The sequence below is a fragment of the Coturnix japonica genome, chromosome 4 (genome assembly GCF_054131305.1).
Source record: "Coturnix japonica strain WE chromosome 4, WE-NBRP24, whole genome shotgun sequence".
Classification (NCBI taxonomy): Eukaryota; Metazoa; Chordata; class Aves; order Galliformes; family Phasianidae; genus Coturnix; species Coturnix japonica.
The window spans coordinates 83,193,843-83,219,903 of record NC_140666.1 but is presented as its reverse complement, the minus strand read 5'-3'; the positions used below and the strand labels follow the sequence as shown (position 1 = coordinate 83,219,903).

At 42.6% G+C, this 26,061-nt stretch overlaps 1 long non-coding RNA gene across 1 annotated transcript; it reads left to right on the top strand.

Moving 5' to 3' along the window:
• The first annotated feature begins 21,818 nt into the window (after nt 1-21,818).
• On the top strand, nt 21,819-25,153 carry LOC107314055 (uncharacterized). Its single transcript, XR_014945531.1, has 3 exons — nt 21,819-22,996; nt 23,087-23,179; nt 23,261-25,153. It is a non-coding gene; the product is annotated as an uncharacterized LOC107314055 (long non-coding RNA).
• Nucleotides 25,154-26,061: the final 908 nt, after the last annotated feature.

Genomic DNA, 26,061 nt, shown 5'->3' with positions numbered 1-26,061 from the left:
TTAAAGGGGAAAACTTTTCTGTTACTCTTCAGGTTCAAGTTGAAAAGGAAAACAATAGCATAGCCTCATTTTTTATTTTTTTTTTTAATGGAATATCATAACATATAATGGAGTAACTTAACATTTTGATTTACCTGTGCTGGAGGAATAGCATCTCAAACCTAAAAGCTAATATCTGTGTCATTGAGCTTTTGCTGTCTGCGAATACTGTTCAAAATACCTGCATCAGTTGCTGGAGAAGAGCGAGCTTTGCTGTTTCTTGGGGCCATTGAGACTTGCATCTGTTGCAGCCTGAATTAAGTCTGTTACATAACAGTGTAGAGGCTTTTAATATGGCACAGTGGCTGTGAGAAATGCTATTAGTACACCTGAGCTGGATGTCATGGGAATATTTGCAGGGTTTCTCAGTTCTGAACTATAACACAAGGTGGCAGTGTATGTCATCACTTGGACCTTCTATGTCTGATCTAAAATCGAGGCACAGAGTGGAAAAATGAGTTGATGTCATGTGACCAAACAATGGTGCAGATTCCATTTTCTCTAGATTAGGGAAGCTTTGAGGAATATGGAGTTATTTTCAATGGTGCTGGAAAACTTATAGTTTCTGCTGACACGCTGGGGAAAAAAAAGTAGACTTTATTCTTCGTTAACAAAGATGTTATGAGTGATACATGACTATGATGTGCTTTTCTTTATGTTGAAATCCTCAAATAGGAGAACAGAAGGATTCTTTGGGAAGTCCTAGGGAATATGTGTCTGCATTCATTATCTTTCTCAAATATACTTGCCTGAGGCTTCATCACGTGTTATCAATAAAACTGATGTGATTGCATGCAGTGCACAAAAGGCACGAAGAACAAATCTGAATGGATCCGTTGTTGTTGCACCTTGATGAGAACTTAAAGGCAAGTCTTGTTTTTCTCAGTTCTTAATTAAGTGAAGATAAGCGCAGAGCAGTCTGGGAGGCATGAGATTTAGAAGTAATAAACTCAATTATATGAGTTATGTGGCCTTGGGCAAATGAGTTAATTACTGCCACTTTGCTTGTTGAAAGGTTTTAATAAGGATTTGCTGAATTATGAGCATGTTTCGCTAGTGCCCAAGTAGTGATGTGAAATCTGCTGAAATGCAACACTAAAGCTTCTTGGACACAAAAACGCTTTGTGACTTCAGATGTGTTAAATCCAGACGCAGTACATTCAGGTATAACTTGCAGTGGAAGAGACCTCTATAAATATATGATAATCGAGTAAATTTCTTACTGTTGCTCTTTTCTCGGGCAACTGTTGTTTGGAGGAAGATGTTTTCTCTCTTTTCTGTTTTTCCAACTGAACCAAGAAATAACACCAGACCTCTCGCATTGTTTCTATTCTTCACATTTGTTTATTCAGTTTCAGCTTTGCTGCAGCTTTTAGCTGTATTGTGGGGCCTCCTCCAGCTCAATGCTTAGAGATATTGAAGTAAGTACCTGTTGATGCACTCTGAATCTACATAAGGTGAAAAATGCATCAGGTAAAGCTTTATATTTCTGTAACTGTACTGTCCAGAAGAAATGATATTGTTCTGCTTACAGAGATGGTAGTTACAATTGGGATTTTCAAGTGGATAGTGTCCAATTTCTGTCCTGTGGTTTATGGAAATTGTAAAACGAAAAGAGAGAAGGTGGATATTAATCATCTACTGAGTTTTCCACAGTGATTTATTTATATATATTTTTTTGTAAACCTTCTACTAGTCTGAATGTATTTTTTTATCAGAAATATGTAATAATATTATGTCATTAGCTATACTTTATGCAGAGTCACCAGGAGAGCAGTTGATACGAAATCTGGGTCTGTAACTTAGATGTTCATTCCAGTACATCTGTGTGACTGAAGTACAGCAGGTCCACAAATCTGCATAGATGCAAAATAGCACGAGGTGCTACTTGACAGTTCTTCTCTGGAAATCCTAAGAAGACTAACTTCACGTGACAGGCCCTAATAGCCAGAAAGTGATCGTTTTGAGTATGTTAATGGCAAAGAAGGTGTAGGAAGTTAACATTTTTGCTTATGTCCAGCTTGTCCTTATTATAAAAGGAAGCAGTAGGCAGATGTAGTACCTGTAGAGGAAAAAGGAGTGCATAGTATTACACAGTAAAATTAATAAAATACTATAGCAATAAACTCATATGTGATTATCTGTAACCTACATGATGTGAACTAGCATGCATTCCACATGAAGTATGTCACAGCTTACACAAGTCTGATTTTTCTGAGGGAAAGATGTCTGGACATGCTTTCCAATTTTGGTTTCCTTTGAGCAGGCAGTTGACTCACGTTAGTACAACTGTTTGGGATGGTAGTATTATGCATGTAAGCAGCATGATGTTGTCTAAGGGTGCTTTTTACTTATGACTAAAGTACAGGATTTAAATCCAGGGCTCTGGAGAATGACAAGCTGGGAAGCTGAACTCATCAGACCAAATAAGTGTATTGCTGCCTGCTGTTGCTCCAACAGATTGCATGCTGCAAACCACTCATCTGCATCAACTTACTGAAGAATGATTCTTTGTAAACTGGCAGTACCTGGTCAGCAAAGCCCTCTTCTTCCAAGAAAAGAGAAAAGTGGGGGGAATCAAGTCACTTAGAATCATGTGTTTGGATATATAAGTCTTATTTCACACACTCTGTATTCAGGACATTTTGCAGCTCTTTTGTCCATTTGCTACAGTGCAGTGGATACTACAATGCAGCTAAGAGCAATTAAGTTGAGGTTTTCTATGGATTTTCTTTTGGTCTTGTTTTCGCAGGATCAGATTCACAGAAAGGCTGAGAGTAGCTTGGGTCTCTGGTCCAACTCCTGCCTCCAGCAGGGCCACCCAGAGCAGGGTGCCCAAGGTCACGTGCCCAGGCAGCTCATGAAGCTTTTCCAGAAGGGGACCCCACAAACTCTGTGGGTCCTTGTGCCAGCTCTCCACTACCTGCATAATAAAGAAGCATTTCCTGGTGATCAGATAGATCCTTCTCTGCTCCAGTTTATTCCCTCTGCCTGTTGTCCTGGCACTGGGCACAACTGAGAAGAGCCTTCTTCTGTCATTCCTTCAGGTATTTATAGGCACTCATAAGTTAAGAGCAAATAAGAAATAGCTGATTTCTAAGAGAAACAGCTCCTCTTGGACTAACGTTAACAGACTAATGGGGAATGGTAAACTTCAGCATTTCATCACCTTATTCACTGACATGTGTTGATTATATCAGGGTGTAAGTTCTTTGCTCTAATGAGTGAGACCAGTACTCTGCAGTCCTGTTGACTGCAAAAGGTGTGATTGCTCGAACTGTTACTTGAAAGTGGGAGTAGTGGTAGTACTGGTAGTAGTGGTACTCCTGCCTTCCTTTGCTCTGTAATGCAATGTCATATTTTCAATTTCTTAATTGAGTTTACTCTTACTTTCTGTAGCAGCCAGCAGATTAAGTTTTTGCCTCCCAGTTAGCAAGTGAACAAACTCTTCTGTTCACAAAGCATAATGGAAACACATCTTATGTCCAGCTTCTACTTGCATCTTTCTTTGTCATCCATCTTACAAGCTTTAAAAGGTAATCTTCCTTTCTGAGACTCTGAGGGCCTATCTGAAAAGTCCATTTAAAGAACTGATGAGCCTTTTCAATAATGTAACTGGGTTGCACGTTACTTGCCCAGGCCATTTGTGGTCTACAATGAAACTGTTTCAGTCAGTCATTCTCCCAGCTGCCTTTGAGCCTGTGTCATTTACATTGATCATACTTTACATATTTCACCAGGCGGGGAAAATTTCTGAATGCTTTTCTGTAGAAAAGCTTATTTATTCTTTCAATACCATGAGTTACGTTCCTTGAGTGGAGAGGTATCTTCACTGTGTAAAATGGAGCATTGACTGTGCGTTTTTAAAAGTAAAATAAACCAGGGAGTACCTGTTGTTTCTGTGTAATCCTGTGATAAGCTGGCCTAATGTTTCTAAGTATATATACAGAGTGGGTGAGAACAGAATAAAGGCAGAAGGCTTAAGCCTGTTATATAATATGTTGCTCCTTATCTGAGCTATGCCAGGTGTTAAACTCTTTATAGCAATTTGTCAAGCAACCTGCAAGAAGTAGTTTTGAATACATCATTTACCTGCTTATGACTGGATTTTACTGCTCTGTAAACTGATAAAAAACATTATTGGTAGTTGTGCACTGGTGAAAGGATTAACATAATGTACATGTGAAGTTGCAAGAAGTTTCAGATGCTACTGAAATTCTCTGATGAGCTGCAGCTGGGGTTGTAATGCTACACAGGGAGATAAGAAAGTGAGAATTAAGCAGGTCAGTGGACTGATTGAGTGGTGTGAGAAATAATTCTCAAGCAACACCAGAAGTGTTACTCTCTTACAAAACATTTCTTAATTTCAGTTCAAAGACCAACAGTTGAGATCATTATAGTAATGGCTTTCCTGGAATCCTTTTTTAACCCCTCTTGACCATTGGGCAATCAAAATGTACCACAGCTGAGTTACTAGAGAGAGGCTGGCATCTTATTTGGTCTGAATTTGCAGTCTCCTGCTTTTGTTACTGGTAGCTGGTGTGTTGTGTTTTTGGTTTTGTTTTGTTTTTTTTCTCCACGTACTATGCTTGTGCAATAGGAAGTCATGTCTGCATGTTTTGGAAGATCTTAGGCATAGAAACTGAGGGGGTCTTGGATGGATTAGGTCTAGGCAGAGATGTCTTTGTTCAAGATACTGCCAAAATCTGCGTGGTGATGCATGCAAGTAGACTGAACACAGAAGTCTTAGAATGAAGTCGTTACCCATATGTAGGTATGTTTGTCTCTCAATGTCAGTCTTTTAAATTATGTGGTGTAGGGGTTGGCCTGCTTGCCAATTCCCTTTTCTCATACCAGCAATATGTGAGCATGTAAAGGTATGAGACTGTGGGAGCTGGAGCCCCAATACAGTCTTAGGTGATAATCTCTAGTCTTGGGAGGTTCTGCTTGTGCTCAGTTTCTTGTTTAAACAAACAAAAACACTTATGTATTCAAACCAGGAGATTCTCATCAACACCTTAGATTCTCTTGATGTTCTCCATAGTATTTAACTTCTGGCAATACAGGTTCACCCAAACAAAAGTAGCCCAATGAGGAAACAGTGCAGCTGGCTGAGAAATTGTGGAAGTGATAGTGTTTTGAAATGACTGAGGAGGAGAAAAGCAAAAGCCTGATGCTTTTTGGTCTGGTCTGGAATGCCTTCTATGTGTTATATTGCAGGAGATAGTGCAACATAAATGAGAAAAGTTACCTGTTTCAATTAGGTGTATGAAAATGGATGTCCTGTTTCAGGCCTGTTACACCATTTAAAGCTAACATTGTTTGAAATGTCTCGAGTTTAGACATTGCACAGAGATGTTGACTTCAGATCCTACTTCCTCTTAATATTTTTCTGCTTGTGGTAACATTATCTTGTGGGCCTAAACTTTATAAAACCCATTATTTCATGGCTGTGCTCAACAAATGTGTGCTGCTCAACTTCATTTTATCTCCTCGGGGAACCAGAATGAGGTAGCTGTGAGTAAATGAAGAAGGGGAAAAAAGATAATTTAAAGATATTTCTAAAATACGTGCTAAAGGGTGTTGTTTTGTTTTTTTTTCCATCATGAATTCTTTAGTAGTTCCTTTTTTGTTGTTTGTTTGTGTTTTTGCATTGTAACTTAATTTGTAAAGAATGTGGAAGTTTTACAGTTTGAGTGCAAGTTTTTCTGGCTTTACAGCCTTTTGGAAAAGCCACATTGCTCTGTTATAGGACTCATTTCATCCACTTACTTTCTGAAATGGCTTTTGCTTCAACCTGCTGACAGTATTTCTCATTCACTGTTACCCTTGTGTTTCAGTAACAACTCACCACACTGAGACTTGATCTTTCATTATGATAATTACTAATGAATAGTTGGGTTGTATTTAAAACATAGAGGCCTGCGGCAATGGCTGGATTTACATGTCTGACTTATGTTGTGAAAGCTTGTGCAGGGTCTGGATTTAAAATTTTTAAAAGAAAAGAAAAAGGTGATTTTGCACATTGTGAAGCATTTGAGCTTTTGGCTTCACGGTGTTCTGTGTACCGAATGTTCTGTTCTTTTGTGCAACTTAAACCACCACATCCCAACAGTTGTTCCTTCTTGCTTTTAACAGACCTTGTGACTGAGGTTCTCTGAAAATACTTATGAAGAAATGGGGTTGTGTAAGCAGTAATGTGCTGTGGAGGCTTTGTGGCAGTCGAACTTAGGGATTAGTACAACATCTTCTAGTTTCTTTGGTTAAACTCTTATCTCACTTATGCGTGTAAGGCTGCAATTATGCCATAGCGCTTCTTATCGTCTGTGGACAGATGCTTGGCTAAAACCAGATGAAGCAACCTCTACCATAGTCAGACCATGCTGTGAGTAAGTTTGATAGGGTCAAAATGAAGTAAAATTCCTAGCTGCTCTCCACGTGGTTGCAGATGAGATAAAGGGAAGAGGGTCTGGTGCTTTTTCAGCTCTTCATTCCAAGCACAGTAATGGTATTTTGTATGTGGAGAAGACAGTCAGTGAGGCACGTAGGTGCTGTTGATTTCCTGGCCTTCTTTCATCTCATAAAGGTTTTGATAAAGCAGGAAGTGTGTAACTCAAAGCAGTGACCAGGCAGTAATACAGACCCTTAGTGCTTTGTTCTTCTGTGCACCTTTCCCTTCCTGCTCCTGGTTTTAGTAATTTTGTCTTTTGCCACATCAAGGAATCAGGTTGATTTAGTTGCAGTTTTTCCTGTCACCACATTTCCTTGAGGGAGTGGGAGCTGTGAAGGGATGTGAAAACTACATGTGACTGTTCTACACAGAAAGATGTTTTAATCATCATTAAATAGCTCTCTTGTGTCTCTGAAGGATGCTTGGTCCCTAGAGCACAGAATGGAGGTGTGGTGGGGAGATTTTCGTCTGAAAGGTCTCATGCAGAATTTTAGCAGCAACTGTTAACTGAGGTGATAGGAGCACTGAAAGCTCATTAATGGTGTGGGTTGTGTTCTGGGCTCAGTACTGCAGGGACTTAACTGCTACAAAATCACCACCCTATGTACAAAGAAGTTATGACTTAGATCTTGAATACCTCGGAAGCAGTTTTGCTGTGGTATAGATGTGATTTCAAGCAGTGATTGTCTGCTGTGCACAGTGACAATGATATCTACCCACTAGAAATGAATTTCCAAGAAAGCACGTGACTTATTTTACTCACCTTACTTTCTCTAATAGAGAGAAACTAAGAACTTTCATTAGAAGCAGTAAGTTTTGTATTGAGTGAGGATTCTTGTTTCATAGCAGATGTACTCATTTGCATGGAGTGGGCTAATTTCAGATGATCAGCTCAGAATGGATTCATCTAATGCGGCTACTAAATCTTGCCATTTCCCTCTGAGATGTGTAGAGAATTGAAATCACCTGTGGCTGTGCTAACGTGAGGGAAGGTGACAAGGAATATGCAAATACTTTGGCAAGTGTATTTAGGCCTCCTGGTCTGGAGGGAGTAGAATGAAAAGTTGCCTTTTCAAGCTTTTTATTGAGAATCCAAAGTGAAATGTGATGCTTTATTTACTGTTTTTTTAAAAAGAAAATACGTTTTCCATTACCTTTGATTCTATGGAGTGTTTAGTTGAGGAAATAATTGTCCTTTTATCCAGCTGTACAAGACACTGGATACTAGATTTCTGTATGGAGAGTGCGATGCCTTTAAATGAAGAATTGCTGTAATCTGAACAGAAGATGCAAGTGTGTTGACTGGGGTTACCAGGATTGCAAAAGCTGCAAGTTTTTCAGGAATGATAAGACCCAGTGGGTAACCTGACATGTTCAGGTACCTTTTGATGAAGTAGCGATGCTCATGTCAGTGATCTTCCACTTGCCCATTGTGTAATCAAGGAAGTTTGGTTATGCTGTGGAAGCTTCATCTTTAAAATACACTCGGTCTGAATATCAGCTGTTGGAACCACAAGAGTAATTTCTGTGGATCCAATCCTTTTGGAATCTGGAGGTTATGTATTGTTCTTCCCCTAGGATGAGTTGCTGAAATACTTCTGCTCTGCATGCATTCTGACTGCATTCTTGCAGTCCCTAGTTGTAAGAGCCGCCCTGGAAAGGAAATGCTCTGCCCATAGTGAGAGTGGTGTGGCCTGTACAGAAGTTCATCTGCTCTGCAGCCAAGTGAGCTTCCTGTTTATGTTCACAGTCATCTTCTGCTGTCTGCCATTGGCAGCGGTTGATCATTTTTCATGAATAGAGATCAGCATTGGGACTATTTCAAACTTCATCCAGATTTTAAGTAACTTCCAATTTCTTTGTCCCTGTTATCCTGTGCACGGTGTCTCATTGCTCGTATCTCAAAGGGCAGATAAGACAGTAGATGAGCTCTTTGAGCAGAGCAGCTGTGCCCATTCAGTACCAGCAGGGCTGGGGCTGGCTGCTGGTGTTGCTTTCAGGCTGCATGGGAGGGTGGTCAGGGAAAGTCTGCACCCAGCGGAGGGTTTGGCTGCTGCTCATCAGGAAATGGGCATTTTACAGAGGTTTTGGCTTCCCTTTCAGATTTTGAACTTGACTCAATTCTGTATGATTCGGTTTGATTTGACAGTTCCAGGAGATGGACTTTGGCCATACACGACGCAAGATGCCAAGTCACCTCATCATTGCCTACTGCATTTGTATTCTAACCCAAATGCAAACGTGGAGCATGGGCTGCAATTTTCACAGTGGCTGTGAGCCCTGAAATCTGGTGGGGCAGTGAAGTGTAACATGTTACAGCCTGGGCATTCCTTATAGATGAAATCACAGAATCATAGAATATCCTGATTTGGAGAGGACCCAAAAGGGTCATGGAGTTCAGCTTCTGGCTCCACGCAGGACCAGACAAAATTCAAACCATATTTCTGAGAGTGGTATCCAAATACTCCGTGAGCCCTGGCAGGTTGAGGTCATACCTGCTGCCACCCTGGGCAGCTCTCTGGTGTGCTTCAAAGCTGCTGCATTACCTGGCACCAGGTGGTCACAAAGCTGGCGTCCATTTTGCTGAGGAAAAAAGTTATTTGGTTACAGGGGGCAATTTTAACTCTGAATGCTGCTTGTGTTCGTGTCCATATTGCAAGCCAACAAAAATCAGATGGTCTCTTCAATCAGAGACTGAAACCAATCCCAGACTGAAAATAATCCCAGAATAGGAGCACAGGATAGGATTTTTCCGGTCAGGAAGGACTTGTGGAAGTCTCTAATGCAACTGTTCAAAGCAGAGTTAGCTTTGAGAACAGATCAGTTTATCTAGATGTTTACTCAGTTTGACTTTAAACTGTTTAGGGTGGAGTCTGTAACTTCCACTTGCAGCCTGTTTAATGACTTATTAGTTGTAATAAATGGGCATTTTACCAATTCTTGCTCATTATTTGGCTGTAGCTCGTTTCTTCACGTCATTAAGTTTTCTTCTGTTTATATTTAATTTACAAAAAAAAAAAAAAGAGGAGAGGAGAGGAGAGGAGAGGAGAGGAGAGGAGAGGAGAGGAGAGGAGAGGAGAGGAGAGGAGAGGAGAGGAGAGGAGAGGAGAGGAGAGGAGAGGAGAGGAGAGGAGAGGAGAGGAGAGGAGAGGAGAGGAGAGGAGAGGAGAGGAGAGGAGAGGAGAGGAGAGGAGAGGAGAGGAGAGGAGAGGAGAGGAGAGGAGAGGAGAGGAGAGGAGAGGAGAGGAGAGGAAGGTTCTGGGCATGTATTACCTCTTGCTGTTAAAGGATTTGCAAATGAAGCAGTGCTCCCAATTCTCCATTTTGTTTGTTCTCTCCCCACTTTTTTTTTAATCTCCACTATCTTTACCTACTTATTTCTCCTTTTGTGGTTCCTCATCTATCGCTGTGATGGTGGTAGAGGAAGGACTGTTTTTCATGTATTCTGGGCTGTTGCTGGGGTTGTTTTAGTACCTTTTCAGTATCTTAAACCATTTGATGTTCCTCCCAGTAAGTTTATTATCACTGCAATTCCTGAGGAACTGAAGTTTGGAACAGTGAGATGAGAACAGGACACAGATCTCCTGTTTCTCAATCAGCAGCTGTTCTTGGCAATTTGTGTTCAGATAACTTACATCTACACTGGATGGTTGAGCTCCTGGTTTAGCTCAGTCTTGAGGCAGAGATTCTGTTCTTACAGGAGGTTACACTATGTGACAAAACAGTGTTGTAAGCTTTGTGGTAAGTGTTAGTTCTCGTCAGAGTAGTGTAGCAACTGGCATGCAGTGTGATATGTTTGTCAGTGTTGGTGTGGGCCGTTCTTTGTTGACACAGAATATTGTTCCACTTTGGGTACATGATGGTTGTTTCAGGCCTTTCCCTTTTTTGACCTACACAATCTGTGTGTTACATTAAGAAAATACTAAATAAATGGCATCGGGTTTTCCCTGGCTGAAATTAGTCGTTGACCTTAGGCGGCTATAAGCAACATTTACTAAAAGCCCCTGCTGATTTTCCTGGTGCACTGAAAGGTGCCTCTGAACAGCTTTTGGTGAGTTAGTGTTTGGAGGAGGAATGGAAGGGGTGGTGTGAATGCTGCAGTGCGGGCTGAGGGTTGTTTGAATGAGTGGACTTCCTGATTCAGAGGTAAAGAATGAATGGTCTCTCCTCATAGTTTCATTTTTATTATAAAAGGTACTTGAACAGCTCAGTGGTGTCTGCAGCCCTACGCAAGTGCTGCCTAGACAATCATTTCCATTGCAGAAAAAAGTCCAGCTGCCACACCAATGGGAAGTTGAGGCTTTCAGTTCATTAAAGCGAGCTTCTGTGAGTGCATGTACTCAGCTGAGAATGTTGCAGTGACAAGAAGGGTCTGAAAAAGACTTCAGCTTTAAAAGCTTCCACTGTCTCAAGACACACACTGCTGCAGCTCAGCTGCCTCCTGTTGTAGCATTGGGAGTAAGCGTGTAGCTGCTGCAGCTTTGCTTTATTACTTGAATCCGTAACATGTATATGGAGTCATCATGCTGATGGCTCAACTAAAGAGCCTGAGAGCTGATGAGATTCTCCCTGTATTTTTATTCATTTTCCTAGTTTTTGTCTGGTTTGTTCCCTTTGCTGAGCTGATTCCCCTGTGTTTGCAGGGTAGGTCCTTCAAACTGGTTATTGCTATGATGTAAAACTAATATGATGTAAGTGGTTTTGGAAGGCGGTCTTGTATGCTGCTTTCTTTTTTAAACCCTTTTGCGCTAATGGTTACTTTGGCATTACATCAAAATACTGCTGTTTTACAAGGCAGCAGCAGGATGCTGGTGACTTTTATAAGAAACCTTCTCCATGTTAAGAGTTGAATCCAAGCTTTAAAGGAGGAAGCTCTGTATTATTGAAAAAGTTAGCAAAAACAATGAATGAGACTTGAGTGTCTTTCACAGGAGAGTTGTTTTTCTCTTTTTGTCCTAAATGAATTAGTTATTTTACTGTATTGTTGAAGCTGTGCACGTGCTTGCCTTGACAACCATTGAATAGTCCACCCTTCAAATTCATCTCTCTCCAATTTAGAGAGATGTTTTAAAGTGCCTCTTTGTGTTAGACTCCATTGTGTTTTTACCTGAGATGCTGGTGTCTAGAGGCATAGTTCTATCTTCTGCCAATGTAATTTATATGGTAAGAACAGTGGGTGAGCTTAACCATTTCTAGTATGCATCAGTATGTTAGGTCTTCTGTCCTTCTGTGTAGGAGCTTTTCAGTTGTGTCACAGCTGTGTTTAAGGTGATGGACTGCCCTTACATTAGTACCTTAGTTTTTTCATTAGATTGCCGAAGAATTTGTGATGCCACCTGGGAAATTTATAACTGGAATGACTCAGATTGGAAAGGGCCTTTAGAGGTCACCACCTCCAGCCTCCTGTTGTCTTTTGGGATGCCTGGTTTGCTGAAATAGCCCCTAATCCATTCTTTTTTGGCTCTGGGTCATGCGTTGTTTACAGACTCAATATGCAATGAAGTCTGAGAGCAGACCTCCCCAGCAAGGTGAATATCTTATGTTTGTGGCCTTTTTCTGTGCTCCTTATGATTGCACCAACATTTTCCTTGCTACTGAGATGGCTTTTAATGCCTTCTGTGCCTGGTCTGTGTTTTAACTCCAATGAAACTTTCACTTTCCTGTCCCCTGTATGCTCAGAGACACTATGTAGACACTTCTGATCTAGATGCAGCTTTTATGGTATAGAGTGGCTTTGAGTATCTGTAGATTTATGTTGATCTGCCTCTTACGGTTTTGTCACTCTTTAAAACAGTTTGCAGATATGCTGAACCTCAGATGAAAAGCACATTCTTTCTTTCACCTACTTAATATTGTTGCATAGATGTACATGTGTGTTGTGTTTCTGTGATAACTTCAGCCTTCTGGCAGTTGTCTTCACTGCTTTTCTGTGTGATGGGTTGTGTCTGTCTGTCACGCAGTGGACTTGAGAATTAGTCCCCAGTAAGGAAGAACTAAAGAATTTTTTCTTCCTCTCTCCATTGTAGAGGAGCAGAATCAGATAGTGTCTGACCTGTCACTTCCTCCTCCTCTTCTCAGAAGCTGGAAGACTGCAGTTCCTGGCTCCCACATCCTCATCTCTACTCAGATATGTGCATCAACTATTGATCATTATAAGAAGTCCAGGGTTCTTCAGGTGAATTCCAGCACGGTTGTGATGGCTCCTAAACTGTGCCCTGACTATCTGAAGGGGAACTATCCTAGAACAGTTCTTGGGAGCTCAATGCACACTTCCCCTGAGCACTTCTCCATAGCTGTGGAAGTTACAGTGTACTCACTTGTTGTAGTATCTCAGTAGTGTCTCCTTTCTCTTTGAGGGATGCCTGTGCATGGTATGAGAGAATCTTCAAAAGAGAAACCAGCTGACCATAGTGGTTTATCCCTTCCTCTTCCATTCCTCAAACTTCTGCCCACTGTCAGATGGGATTTCTTTTGTAAAAGCTCCAGAGATGGGTCCATGTACTTTAATATATGTGCTCTTTATGGCACAGCACTTGTCTGTTGTTACACCTGTGTCTATGCTGTGTTCCCTGCACAGTTGTTGTCCGGGTGAGCTGCTATGATCAAATTGCTTGGGTTTGTGTTCTCCTTCACTGTCCCTGCCTATAGCCAGAATAACATGCCTTGCAATGCTTGGTTCTGGCAAAAACACCGGTTCAACTTGTCTTCAGCTGAAGGGCAGCGCAGTGTTCTACCAGAGACAGCAAGAGGGGGGATGGATCAAAGCATTGGCAAAGGATGAAGGATTTTTATTGTCATTTCTCTGCAGAATATCTCATGACTCCAGTCAGAGAATGCCTGCTGTAGCCATGTTTTTTCCCACAGCAATTTTGCCCCCAGCTGAGTCCATGCTATGGTTTTAGTGAGGCAAGGATCTCCTGGTAATGTAAATATGCAGCCATAGCATGTAAGCAAAGGAGTTGATTTGATGCTTTGCTGGAGAGAGTAACTTCTTAATTCTGAGTGTGTTTATACTTGTAACCCTAATAATCTTTCACGGTAGTTTATGCTACTTAAACAATTATGAAAAAAAAAACAGTGCTCTGATAAGATTATTTTACACCTGCTTAGCACTTTATATATAAACATTCCTGCGGAGGGCATGCATGACATTCGTAAGGTCAACTGGAAATAAACTGCAAAGTTAAATGACTTGCTGAAAGAGTCACTGAGTGTGGGTCATCTTACCTTGTCTGCCCCATATATAGAAATGCAAAACGTGAATATATTTGGAACTACTGCTGAAGAGGATCTGTCACTTGATTGAAAGACTGTAATGCTCAAAATATATCTAAGGAATGTGCAGGGTGGAAATGAAATGCACGGGGCTGGGAGCGTAGAGCTTTGTACCCATGTAGCACGTCTTTAAACAGTGAGAAGTCTTGGAGGGGAAGGGAGGGAGCACTGAGGAGCAAGACAAATGTGTAATGTTATGCTGGTACTTGGTGACCCTGCACATAGCAGGGGGTTGAAACTAGATGATCACTGTGATCCTTTTCAACCCAGGCCGTTCTATGATTCTGTGATATGATTATGCTTAAATATTCCATTCTGTTTTCTTTATGTTAGGTTGTCACCTGCTATAGAAAATGGCAGAGCTTTTTCACCTAATCTTACGATAGCAAAGGGTGAAATAATTTCTGTAGAATGGTATTTTGCCTTTGCCAGATGAAGGCCCAGTTTTGACCAACTGATATTTCTTCATTTTTAGTGTTTGATGCTGCTCTAGCTCTTGGGATCATAATTGGAAGTTTGTGTGGTGTCCAGCACTGCAAGTGTGGAGTATAAAGCTGGACTTCAGCCTAATGAATGCAGCTTTGTGTTTCCTCACTGCTAGAGAATGAATGTGAACAACCAGGCGAGGCAGAGGGTGAGTTCACTATCACTTGAGAGCCATTAATCTGATACAAATGCTTTCATTCTCCTAGCTGATCTCCTTTTGAAATGTTGCCCAGTTTTAAGTGTCAAGAGCAAATGAAGCGGATGAGCCGTACTGCTTCATACTTATGTTCCACAAGCTACATGTTTCTCAATTATAACTTCTTTGAATTGAAGCAAATATAGAGCACATTAACACAGTCAGCGTTGAGGCTAACCTCTGTTCTTGACCATGAGGTTTTCAAACCCTTGTGGTGAAGGCTAGTGATGCTCAGAGAGAATCCCACTAACAATTTCCACCCTCTTGTCCTCCCTGCTATGCAGAAGGCTTGCTTAAAATATCAGCATACCTCAACCACAGTCTGGTTGTGGTGGCTTAATCTTGCAGTAGTTCTGGCCAGCTTGGTAATTCCAGCTCACTCTTCATGTGTAGGTAGCTCTACTATCCTGGGGCATTTCCATGCAATGCTCCCAGGCTGACACAGGGTGTCTGTCTTTGTTCCTGTCTGGAAGGATTTGTATCTTTGGCTGCAGCCCCAGCTCCATGAAGCTGCTGATGAAATTCCCATTGACTTCAGCAGGGCTTGGCATTTCCCACTTGCCGCTTCCTTCATGCCTGTGTTTGTTCATCTCTGCTTTTGTGCTCAGCTCTCCTCTCTAGCCCTTCCTCCACCACTCATCTTAAAAGATGATAGAGGTGTGTAGAAATGGCATGCTCTACCATCTTCAGAAAGGTTATTTTGTGGTTTCCTGGAGAGTCTAAGCTTGTGTCTAGCTCACTTGTCAGACCTTTCTCTTTTTTTTTTTTCTTTTTTCTTATGAAACCTGTGTTGAAGGCCCAGCCTCGCAGGAAACCATCTTTTACCAAACCACAGCAACAGAATTGTCGCACAGAATTATCCCCCTCCCCAAAGCTGTCTGAAAGATCACATAAGTGGCACAGTTTCACAGCCCCGAGAATTTCACTGCTTTGCAATGGGAATGCACACACTGAATAGGAAATCCCAAGATGTTCCACTGCCTCTGCCTCAAAGAGCCAGCCTTCACTTAGCTTCATATCAATTCCTCTTAGGGTTTTTCATCTATGTGGGGGTGGGGGTGAGGGACATGACTTCTACCTACACGACAATTAGCTCAAATACAGGAGATCTCATCCAGGCTGTGCCTGTGCTTGAGGAGGTTGTACACTGGGGTCACAATGACCTTTGACTAGACTGAACTAGGACTGAGAATCAATTGGAACCTTTTTCAACTTGTTACTTGTTGCCTACCTGTCATGGTCCTTTTCTTCTTTTCAGTTCCTACTGTTTCAGCATCAGTACAGAATCAGGGTTTGGTACATTTGTACTATTAGTGTTGTTCCGGTTGGTGCCCAGTTTGGGGAGTTTACGCATTATCTGTAGTAATAAGTTGTTAGTTCAACTTGGTGGTACAAAGAATCACTTGAATGAGACCTAAGGGAGGTAACGTAGGTAACGCAAAATCAGAATTGAAGCTGGAGTGTGTGTTGAAAAGCCTGAGCGCTGCCTTGTCCAGCAGCTGGTGAGCATCTGAAGCTGTTCAAGTTTCATCTCACATCCAAGAATTTTTGCACTATTTACAACATCCTCACGAAACAAAACCAAATTTTGTGCATTGATTAAAAAGAAGAAAGTCTTGTTGATTAAAAGAAGAATCCATGGGTTTGTGTGACGCTGCATCCTGGAAGTGTCCTCCTGTGTGGTTCCTTTTGTTTAATTAGGTTGGCTCAGACTCCTCAGCTCCCAGGTTGCTGTTGTGTCCCTGTGCCTGCGGGTGGAAGCTCACCCATGTGCAATGACTGCACTGGGGTCCCCACACTTATCAGTCTCAAACCCTTTCCTTCAGTCAAGGAAAAGGACACAAAACTATCAATGATGACAGAGTGAAGAAGTTTAGGTGGTATTGTGTGTAATGGGATTGTCATTCTGGCCTTCTCTGCCTCATCCTTCCCCTTGAGTTTTTGTTTGCTGCTGTGTACGATTCTGTTTTGGACAGGTGGCTTGTGCCAGAGTCAAGAGGGGAATTGTTTAAAAGTATTACAAGCAGGTGGCTGGAGTGGGAGGTGGAAGCAATTATTATGGCCGAAAGGCATTTTGACACAGTGTGAATGGTCAGGTGTGGTCACTTCTCTTTTGTCCATGCACTGCTTCAACACTGTCCTGCCTCTCCAAAGCCTTTACACCACTGTGTGTCTCTGGGGCTCAGAAACACAGTCAGGAGCCTGGTTTGTAGTTCATGGATTAACTACTGAAAATAAAAGCAGCCACCATCGTTTGCAAGCACCTGGCATGGAGAGGAGAGGCTGTGGGACAAGCAGCATAAGGAACCTGTTCAGGATGGACGATGTGCCCCACATGGCTGTGAGATAAGGCAGAGCCCTGGTCGCATGACTACGAGATAACGTCTAGCACACAGCAGCTCTGACCGCAGGTAGACTGCAGCAGTTGGATGGGGAGACAAGGGGGAAAACCCAAAAGAATTTGAAAATCTACTTGAAAAAAAAACAACACAAAAAGTCATAGCCCTCTGGCTGCACATTAAGCTAGAAAAAGCTGCACACGTAACGTTCAAGTAACAAGCCATAAAAGAGGCCACACTGCAAGATGAAAGATTTTTTCTTGACGTGATGCACTAGTGATGAAAACTGCCAGAGGATGTCGCAGTCGATGACTTAAGGATGGAATTTCCACATTGCTCCTGAGTCCTCTTGGTTTTGCGGTGACGCCAGCCCTTAAGGGTTACTTTAACGCTGATGGTTTTGTAACAGCTTTTAGCATGCAGCCACTGCTTTTTGGTTTGGACATTAGCACTTTTATCTCAGGAGTGAATTCGTGTGACGTTTCCATGTTTCTGTTGAGGAGATGTGAGAAATCCTTTCCCATTCCTGTACGGTCAGAGGAGTCCAGGGAAAGAGAATGGCTTGGTTAGTTCTCTGAATGAATGCAAGTGCCCAGTGCTGTTATGTAGTCTGATGCATTTATGGATGCTCTTTGGAGTCCAAAGATGGATTTGATCTCATGGGAATGAGAGGCTGTAAATAACACTGTATGATTGCAGTTCCCAGTATTGGGGCTGTGATTTTGAATCTGGTTGTTCTCCGTGTAGAGGCAAGCAGAACTGCACTGGTAGGTAGCAGTATAGTAACAGAAAAAGTTGGCTTTTCTGCAAGAGATTAATGGGGCTGGTACTTTGCTTTAAACTGAATACTTGAAGATTTACTCCTCCTCTTCAGATGCAATAGGCCAGTGTGTTTAAAGTTACTTAAACAAGTCTGAGGAGGAGGAAGATTGTGTGTCTTCACCCTTAATCTCATGATTCCAGTTTCTGGTATTTTTCACTGAGACAAGCCACCTGAGGTGATTCTTATTGTCGCTTCTTGGAGGACTTGCTGAACTATTCATTAAAACATGAAATACATCCCACTTTAAGTAACTTAAACTTAACTTTAAGGACTCTTAACGCTTTTGTTTCATTCCTGGAATGGTTTGCAACCCATAGTCAAATACCAGATAAGACACGGTAAGTTTCTCTGTTGCATCAAGTTCTGTGACGTGACAAGTTTAAAAACGTGATGTTCTAGGAGAAGTTCGTAGCTGCCAGCAGGAATTGCTTCTGTCAGCCCAGGTTTTGTGATAAATTGATATGTTCTTGTGTGCGTGTGCCCTCTGGGTCAAGGTTGTTTGCAAAACTTGTTAGAATAAGTCGCAGAGAAACATATATCAGTCTTTCCTGTGCAGCTGTTATCCTTTGGCTCTGGTTAAAAAGCATGCTTCTCAGCTTCCTGTGCAGTGTCCTTAGGCTCTGCAGCACGCGGCGTGTGATGAAATCAGGGAATTTCAGCGAGCTCGAGGAGGAAGTGAATGTTCAGTTCTCCTGCATGGTCATGTTCAAAAGTACCCTGATAAAATGGGGGGGAGGGGGCAAGTTCAAATAACCCCATAAAATGTCTTTTGCTTGTGCAAGTAGGTGCAACGTCACTGAATTTTTATAAGTAATAAATCTCCAGCAGTGGCATTTTGTGGACTAAGTCCTAAGACAGTTATACTGTCTGCATGGGTTTTGAAGCAAATGCCATGGTCTAGAGCTGGCAGGTGGTTAACCAAAGGGAATTTCATTTTGCTATGGCAATAGGAAACCACAAAACATGCGTCTTCCTCCAGGTCATGCAGTGGGCATTCAGAGAAAAAAATCCTGCGGGTGGAGGATGTGGGGAAGATGCTAAAAATTCAGGTTTACGTTGCTCTGGTCTATTCAGAGAGACCACTCTCCAGGTGGGTGGAGCGTGATGTGTGACCACAGATATCTCAAATTGCTGTTCTTCAGCCAAATCAAGATGCGTTGCCAGGCTATACTTAACTCTACCTATTGTAAAGGGCATTTCTAAGTTCTTTCACCAAATGCTGTGTTCGCTGGCGTGTTTGTTGTAAGTCAATTGTAGTGTCTTGCTCAAAAAGGTCCCTCTTAAAAAAAGAAAAGAAATTATATAGAAAACTTGAGTTTTAGGCTGCTGTGTATTTGTGCTGGTGGTGTGCTGGGATCCACTCTGTCACTTTGTCTTTCAAATGGTTGTTGCTGTATGTGCACCAGCAGATTATTCATGGTTGTGAGAGTGACTTACGTGATCCACTAATCTGACTTTTGTTCAATCAGTTTTCTGGATATTCTGATCTTGTTAGAATGAGCAGAATTGAAGTTAATTACACAAATCCACAACCAGAGTCCTTGACCTTGCAGTAGGAATCTCCCGGAATCAAAAAGCAATATGGAGCTTGTTCACTCATGATTTAATAACTTAAGACATCAGTCGTCTCTTTTCCTACCTAAAAAGGTTAAACTGATTTAGTCTTTGTTTGGCAACCTTTCTGTATCTAACTAGTTCCCTTTTTGTATGTTTTATGTGTTGTATTTCATTTATTAGGATGTGTCCCAAGCTGTTCAGCTGGCAATGAGAAGTGGATTTATAACTTACCACAGTGTCTTTGGCTTCCCGCTCTGACCCTTTCCTGATAATTCCCCGCTCCACTTTGTATTGTACTAGTACCTTATCCCTGCCTTGATATATATCTTCATCAGGGAGCTTAGAACTCAGATCCTGAAATGGCAAAGGATGTAGCATTTCCTGGAATGGCTCAAGACAGATATTCTTCCTCTGAGTACTAGTTTAGACTTAGAGTGGAAGGAAATCCCAGTAGATGACAGTAGAAGCATGGATCTGGGATTTTTCTAAAGGTGATTTACTAAAGAGAGATGTATTTCTATTGTTAGTATTACAAGTTACAGTATCCGTTGCCCTCAGACCCAGTATGTGCTCATTTTCAGCTTTTTCCTCTATCCCTTCCCAGTTTCTGAGCAATGGAGAGGAAAATCTTCCCTAAGATGTTACGTTCCTTTTCAGATTTGATAGGAGGGCACTTGAGTCATGCTCCAGAGTTCTGATAATCCGCCTGATTACAAAATTGCCTTTTTTCTTAGGAAAAAAAAAAAAAAGTTTTGATTTTAAGAAGAAAAGAGCTTAAAAGAAAACAGGAAGCTGATGCTGGCAGTCTAATCTGTGCTGCATGAGGAATCTGATTTCAAAAGCCGTCCTAAATGCAGGGTTAAGGGATGCAAACTGCCATGACTTTTTGCAGCCATTGAGGATTTCTGTCATTGGCTCGCACTACTCTCTTTTAGAGGAAGGTGAAAACATGAGACTTGGTCTGTTGGTGTTTTGTGTTTGTGTATTCTTGATCCTACAAGAAAAAGCTACTATAAAAATGTCAAAGTCCACCAAGAAACGCAGGCATCCAGCAGCGCTCTGGAAGCTAATAGCAGGAGGAAGTCACCAGTGCTATGGCTGAAGCTTTTCATGAATTTCTATAGAATCTTGATGAGTTCTAGAGAACGCTGGTCTTATTTCTGGAACTGTTCATTTTTTCTCTCTTTTAGAAATAACAGGCTAATAAAAGATAAAATAAATGAGACCTCAGTCTGCAGCGCTTGACTTGGATTTCTGAAGAACTCTGTCACCTTCCATGCACTCTGTTGTGTCTGTGGAGTCACACACTGGGGCTGAGGCAAATCCATGTCATGTTTCCTTCTATTTCACCTGTTTTTATTGATTGTTTTCTTGGATGATTTTTTCTGGCGTCCCTCCTGAACACTGCTAAGGCACGTGGAAAGCAAACATGACTGGTCAACATGGCTTCACTAATGGCAAATTGCACTTGACAGATTTGGTGGCCTTCTGTGACAGGGTTACAGCGTTGGGTAAGGGAAAGCTTGGGAGGCCAAAAGTATCCTGGGCTGCATCAAAAGAGGGGGTGGCCTCAAGGAAAGGGAGGGGATCATCCCCTTCTGCTTTGCCCTCATGAGACCCCATCTGCAGTTCTGTCTGGGGCCTCCAGCACAAGAAGGATATGGAGCTGTTTGAGTGGGTCTGAAGGAAGGCTAAAAAGATGATCAAAGGGCTGGAGCAGCTCTCCTGTGGAGACAGGTTGAGAGAGCTGAACTTGTTCAGTCTAGAAAAGAGAAGTCACGGGGAGTGTACTTTTTTTTTTTTTTTCCCACTTCTATTGTTTTGTGTTAGTCACCAGTGTTGATTAAAGCCTAATCCAAATTAGAGTTATTATGATGACTCCGCTGCCAGAGTGTCAAGAAGAAGGAAGGTGAAAACTGATAGGAGGGTGCTACAGCTGAACCCGACTCTGCATGTACAGCAGTTGTCCATATGTCTGTCTGCCCAAAGGTGGTGGTGCCTTGTGCGAGGGCCAAGAGAAAAGAAATGAAAGGCTCGGCCTAGGTTGGTGGAGAAGGGAAGAGGTGGCTGCAAAGAGGAGCAGAATAGCTGTCAGAAGGGATTCAGCCTCTTGAAATATGCATCAGAGGAAGGAGTTGGGTCTGCACAGCTGGTGGAAGAGCAACCTTCCCTGTCTTTTATTCAGTTCAGGCAAATAAGGAAGTTAATGTGCTGGAGGTCCTGAGCAGTGCGTGGTGATACAAAATGTTCCTCTGCATTTTATATGAGTTTGAGGAAGTGCAGCTTCCCAGCTCTTAGGCGGGCACTTTGCAGAATGTGGAACCAAGTCATCTCCAAATTGCAGTATTTAAGGAAGCAATTAAAACAGGGTTAGATATTTGAAATCACTGAAAATGCCAGGACTGGAGATACTTGTGAAGTTTTGTAGAGTTAGTTTCATCTTGGAGAAAGATGACCAAGAAGAACAAGAATATTTATTGAAACTTATGTGTTTAAGAGCTGTTTGGATGTGGTGCTCAGGGATGTGATTTAGCAGTTAGAGTTGGGGTACTATGGTTAGGCTGCGGTTGGACTTGATGATCTTCAAGGTCCTTTCCAACCTGGGTAATTCTATGATTAACCTCAGTTAAACTGTTGGCTCTGACTGAAGCCAAATGAAAGCTCATGTGCCTATCAGTGTTGATGAGTTCAGGACTGAACCAGAAGGCATCCCTGAGCTACCTGCTATAGCCACAGTACTGTCCTACAGTAGGAAAGGTTTATGCGCTGGCACCAGATGCTAACACGCATGTTTGCTGTCCCCAGACATGTGCTGTTGTGTTAACTTGCATATGTGGATTTGGACAGTGCATTGTGGGCAGTGCTGTGAGCCAAGCACATGAGGCAATACATGGCCTGGCTTCCTTCAGGTTCAATACTGGAGTGCTGCGTGATGCATGCTGTGTCTGAGAAGGGACAGGTAGCAGCGAGGAGCTGCTGTGCTTGGTGTCAAGTGAAATGGAGGGAGGGATTTCTGCGTCCCTGGGGGTGCCTGAGCTGGGCTTGAAGATGTTCCTACAGAGCACAGCAGGGCTGCCAGCTGGCACGGGGCTTCACAACCTTCCTGGAGGAGGGATGTAGATCCACAGCCCGAGCCTCAACAATGGCAGGAAAGAGAAAACTTTCCTGGGAAGACTGCAAGGACTTTTCTAATTGGGAAAACTGATGCAATTTGCTGGGCTGGAAGGAGACTGTGTAGCTTCCCTGCCTTCCACAAGGGTACAGCCTGGCTTTCCTCAGCCTTCTGACCTGTTGTCATAGCTTCTGATCCTTTCCTTAGAAACTCCCTTGTTCTTTTGTCTGTTTTCCCCACATTTTTCTTGATGTAGAGGTTTCAAAGCTCAGTGCAGCTGCACTTTGCTAATGCTATGCAGCACAGAGGGATTTCTTCATATCCAGCTGACAAAGCTCCTGTTTGTTTTCTTGCAGTTTGATGTCTGACTTATTTACAGCAATGTGTGACTCATTCCAGCCTCTGAGCCGCTCTGAGGAATTGCCCTGTTAATGATTCCTTGTCCTGTGTTTATGCAATTAACGAGTCCTGAAATCACCTAACACTGTATCGTCCTTGCTGAGTTGTCTGCATTTTTCAAACCAGCTGTCCAGAACCTGTTCTGATTTGTTAACTGTGTGCTTGCACCTTCTTTTAGCTTGAGGTCTGTATGTGAATGTTAATGTCTGACCTAGCTCCATTGGTGGCAATGGGAATATTTGTGTGTTTGACCCAGGACCAATCTTTAAGTCACCTAGATGATATATTCTTCAACTGATGGGTTTTTGCACACTTAGAGGTAATACTTTCCTCAGTTGACTTATGGAAAATGCCGTGTCAGAAAGGTATTGACACTCTCATTCCCATGATATTTGTTAACTATTCCCAGGAGCTGCTATCCTATAAAAGGAGGAAGCTCAGTTTGACCAGGCGTAGCAGCCAGCATGGATTTGTCAAGGATAAAGCACTTCCTTGCTGTCAGGTAGGTACTTGATTTCATATGCTTGCTCTTTTCTGGAGGTGAGGGATTTGAAGATAAACAATTATTTTCTTTGTTTTAAAGATGTTTGTCCTTTTTGATCTTCTGGAGTTTCTCTATCACTTCCCAAACAAGACCACTTATGAGAATTCAAAACATTTAACCAGCTTCTCACATGTGCTTTGCCGATGAATGGCAACATGTTAAGCTCAGCAGTTCAGTAACGTCAGTGCTGAGCAGCACCCTTCCTTCCTTCACTGTTAGTATCTGCACTTTAGATCTTGGATTGGAAAACAATAGCAGTTCTAGTTCCTGAGTTAGACAAGGATCAGCATCACCGGGTCACCTCAGTGCAGCTTAGGGAATAGAACTCATGCTGCAAGGCCATTCACAATGCACTTGCAAACTCATGTGAGAGTTTCCAGTGTGACTGCTTGGTCTTAGTCAATGCTGCTATTTCCTCACCTTGATGAACAAAGGAGTCACATCAAGGTCTTATTACCAAGGGGGGAATACTACAAAATCTCACAACAAGCGTAAGGGATTTTTGTTGTCGCCCACTAGTTTGCACATGATCTGGTGTGATTCATAGTCTGCACAAAGTGGGAGAGCAACGACAAAGCGAAGGACCCTTTTATAAAGATCATCCAATAGAGCAGTGAGGAAATCAGACACAACAAACAAGTGGAAATAGTTGCAGTACCCCCAGGTTTATCATAAAACCTTCACAAGCTGCAGAAAGTACAGAAGCTACAGACTGAGAAGTCTGTAAATCAGGAAGGAACGAGATTTATAGTGGGAACATTCTGTTGGGCTTTTACCTTGCTGTAACTCGGGCACCCAAGTTATGAGAGAGGTACCTGCCTTGGACCTGAAAGGCTTTCAGGGCTCTCTCTTTGAACTAGTGTGTTAGCCGGGGTTTCTCTTCCCTGCCCACCCCTGCCATCAATGGGCAGTGTCATCATGCTTACAAGCACTTGAAGTAGTGTTTGTCTTGGAAGCTATGCCAAAGAAGCCATGTTCTGATTGTTAAGCACTGATTACTTTCCTAACTGTGTAATCTTTGGGTTCTGTTCAGCTGAGGTTTTAGATATCTCTTTTGTATGTCCACACTACATGTATTTTATTGATTTGTAGATCTTGAATGTTGTGTGTGGCAGTTGAATAAACAAATCTCTCTCAGGATGAGTTCTGGGGAAAGGAGAGCAATAGGCCTGTTATTTATTGTTCTTAAAGCATAACAATTCACTGAAATCAGCAGGCGCTTCATTTTATTTAGTTTTGCAGTTCATTGTTGTGTGGATGTTTTTGCTTGAACACAGTCCAGGCAAATGAGGATGATGCAAACCAAGCTGGCTGCAGGCCTGGGTGACCTGCTATAGGTGTGGGGCTGGATTTAAACCATCTGCAGAGCTTCCTTCCAGCCTTCCTTCCTTTCTCCCAACCATTCAGTCAAATGTTAACTGCTTACTCTGAAGCCTCATAGCAGCGTTAACACCAGCTTGAAAACCAGCTGCTCCAAGATGCAGAAGAATCACCCTAAGTACACAAAACCAGCTTCTTATTTATGGGCATCCTTTTCTCTGGGTGCTGGGGGCATTATGTAACCCTTCAATTAGGGAAGAAACTTCCCTATTAGAAGTTACTGTCTCTTCTCTGAGTATTTGTTTTTAAACTATTGCAGCGAAAAAGAAATACTTGCAAATACTCTCAGAGCAAGTGAATCTTTGCAGGGGTTCACTCCAAAGCTGCCTGCAAGGAGGGGGAAAAAGCAGCACTCAGCCTGTGAGAACTGGTTTTACTGCTTAAGTATTTCTCAACCTTATTGCTGCACCGTGAGTGCAACAACTGATGTTGGTGCATGCAAGAGCACAGCGAAGGCAGAAGGGAGCGTGTCCCCATGCTGCTGCTGTTTTGCAACACTGCACTTTTGAAGTTCCTGGGCTGTGCTAAGAGGATGTGGTTATTCGGTTTTGCTGCCGTTTCAGGAAGGACGGAGCTCCAGTAAACTTTCCCTGAAAGAGTCACCTGGAAACCACAGAGATAAAACTACCTGAGAAGGGAGATGCCACCAGTGGGAGATGGGAACGTGGGACCAGATGAGCCCAAATCCTGAGCTCAGGAGAATGATGAGAGCGATGAAATGCCCCCTGCACGCGAGCACTGCACAGCACATGCTATTTTTGCCCTGAGTGGTTATTCTTAGGAGCTGAAGCCTTTGACATTCTGTGGGAGGGGACGCGTTGTGGTGTGAAGGGTATGTAAGTGCAACACAACAAAGCCCCAGGAGTTCACAAAATCAGTTGCCAGTCATTCTTGGGGTGGTGGTGGCTGCGCTAATCAATTTTTTCCACTGCACGCCGTGCCTTCCCAGGAGCTGCCACCGTGCAGCAAGTTTAGGGGATTCCACGTCTGGTTATCAAAGAATGGATCTTGTGTGGGAGGGGGAAGCCTGCCTGCACCCCACGCTGGCTCCTCATGTCAGCCACAGAGATTCATCTAAGAAGATGACTTAGTGTGCAGAGCTGCCTTTAAAGCACCGTGCTGTGGTCCCCCTGCCTTGTCTCCGTGTCACCTGCTTGTCTTCCTGTCTCTTTCAAGCAAACTTCACCGTATTCTCCTACTCAGACTGGCTCCACCCTATGAATTCAAGCCATTGCATTCCTCTTTCCCTCCTTCGTGGTGCCACGTTGTTTTCATTTTCATCCCATCACCTGCTTTTCAGGGGGCTGTTTTTCATGTGTGGCGTTAGGCCTCATCTCGCAGTTACAGGTAGTGAGTGCTGCAGCTTCCTGTCTGGGGATGCTGATGGCTGCTGCTCTTCTTGCTCTCTCAGGAGGCTGCAGCCCATCTTAGCAGAGTCTCTATGTGCTCTGGACTCTTGT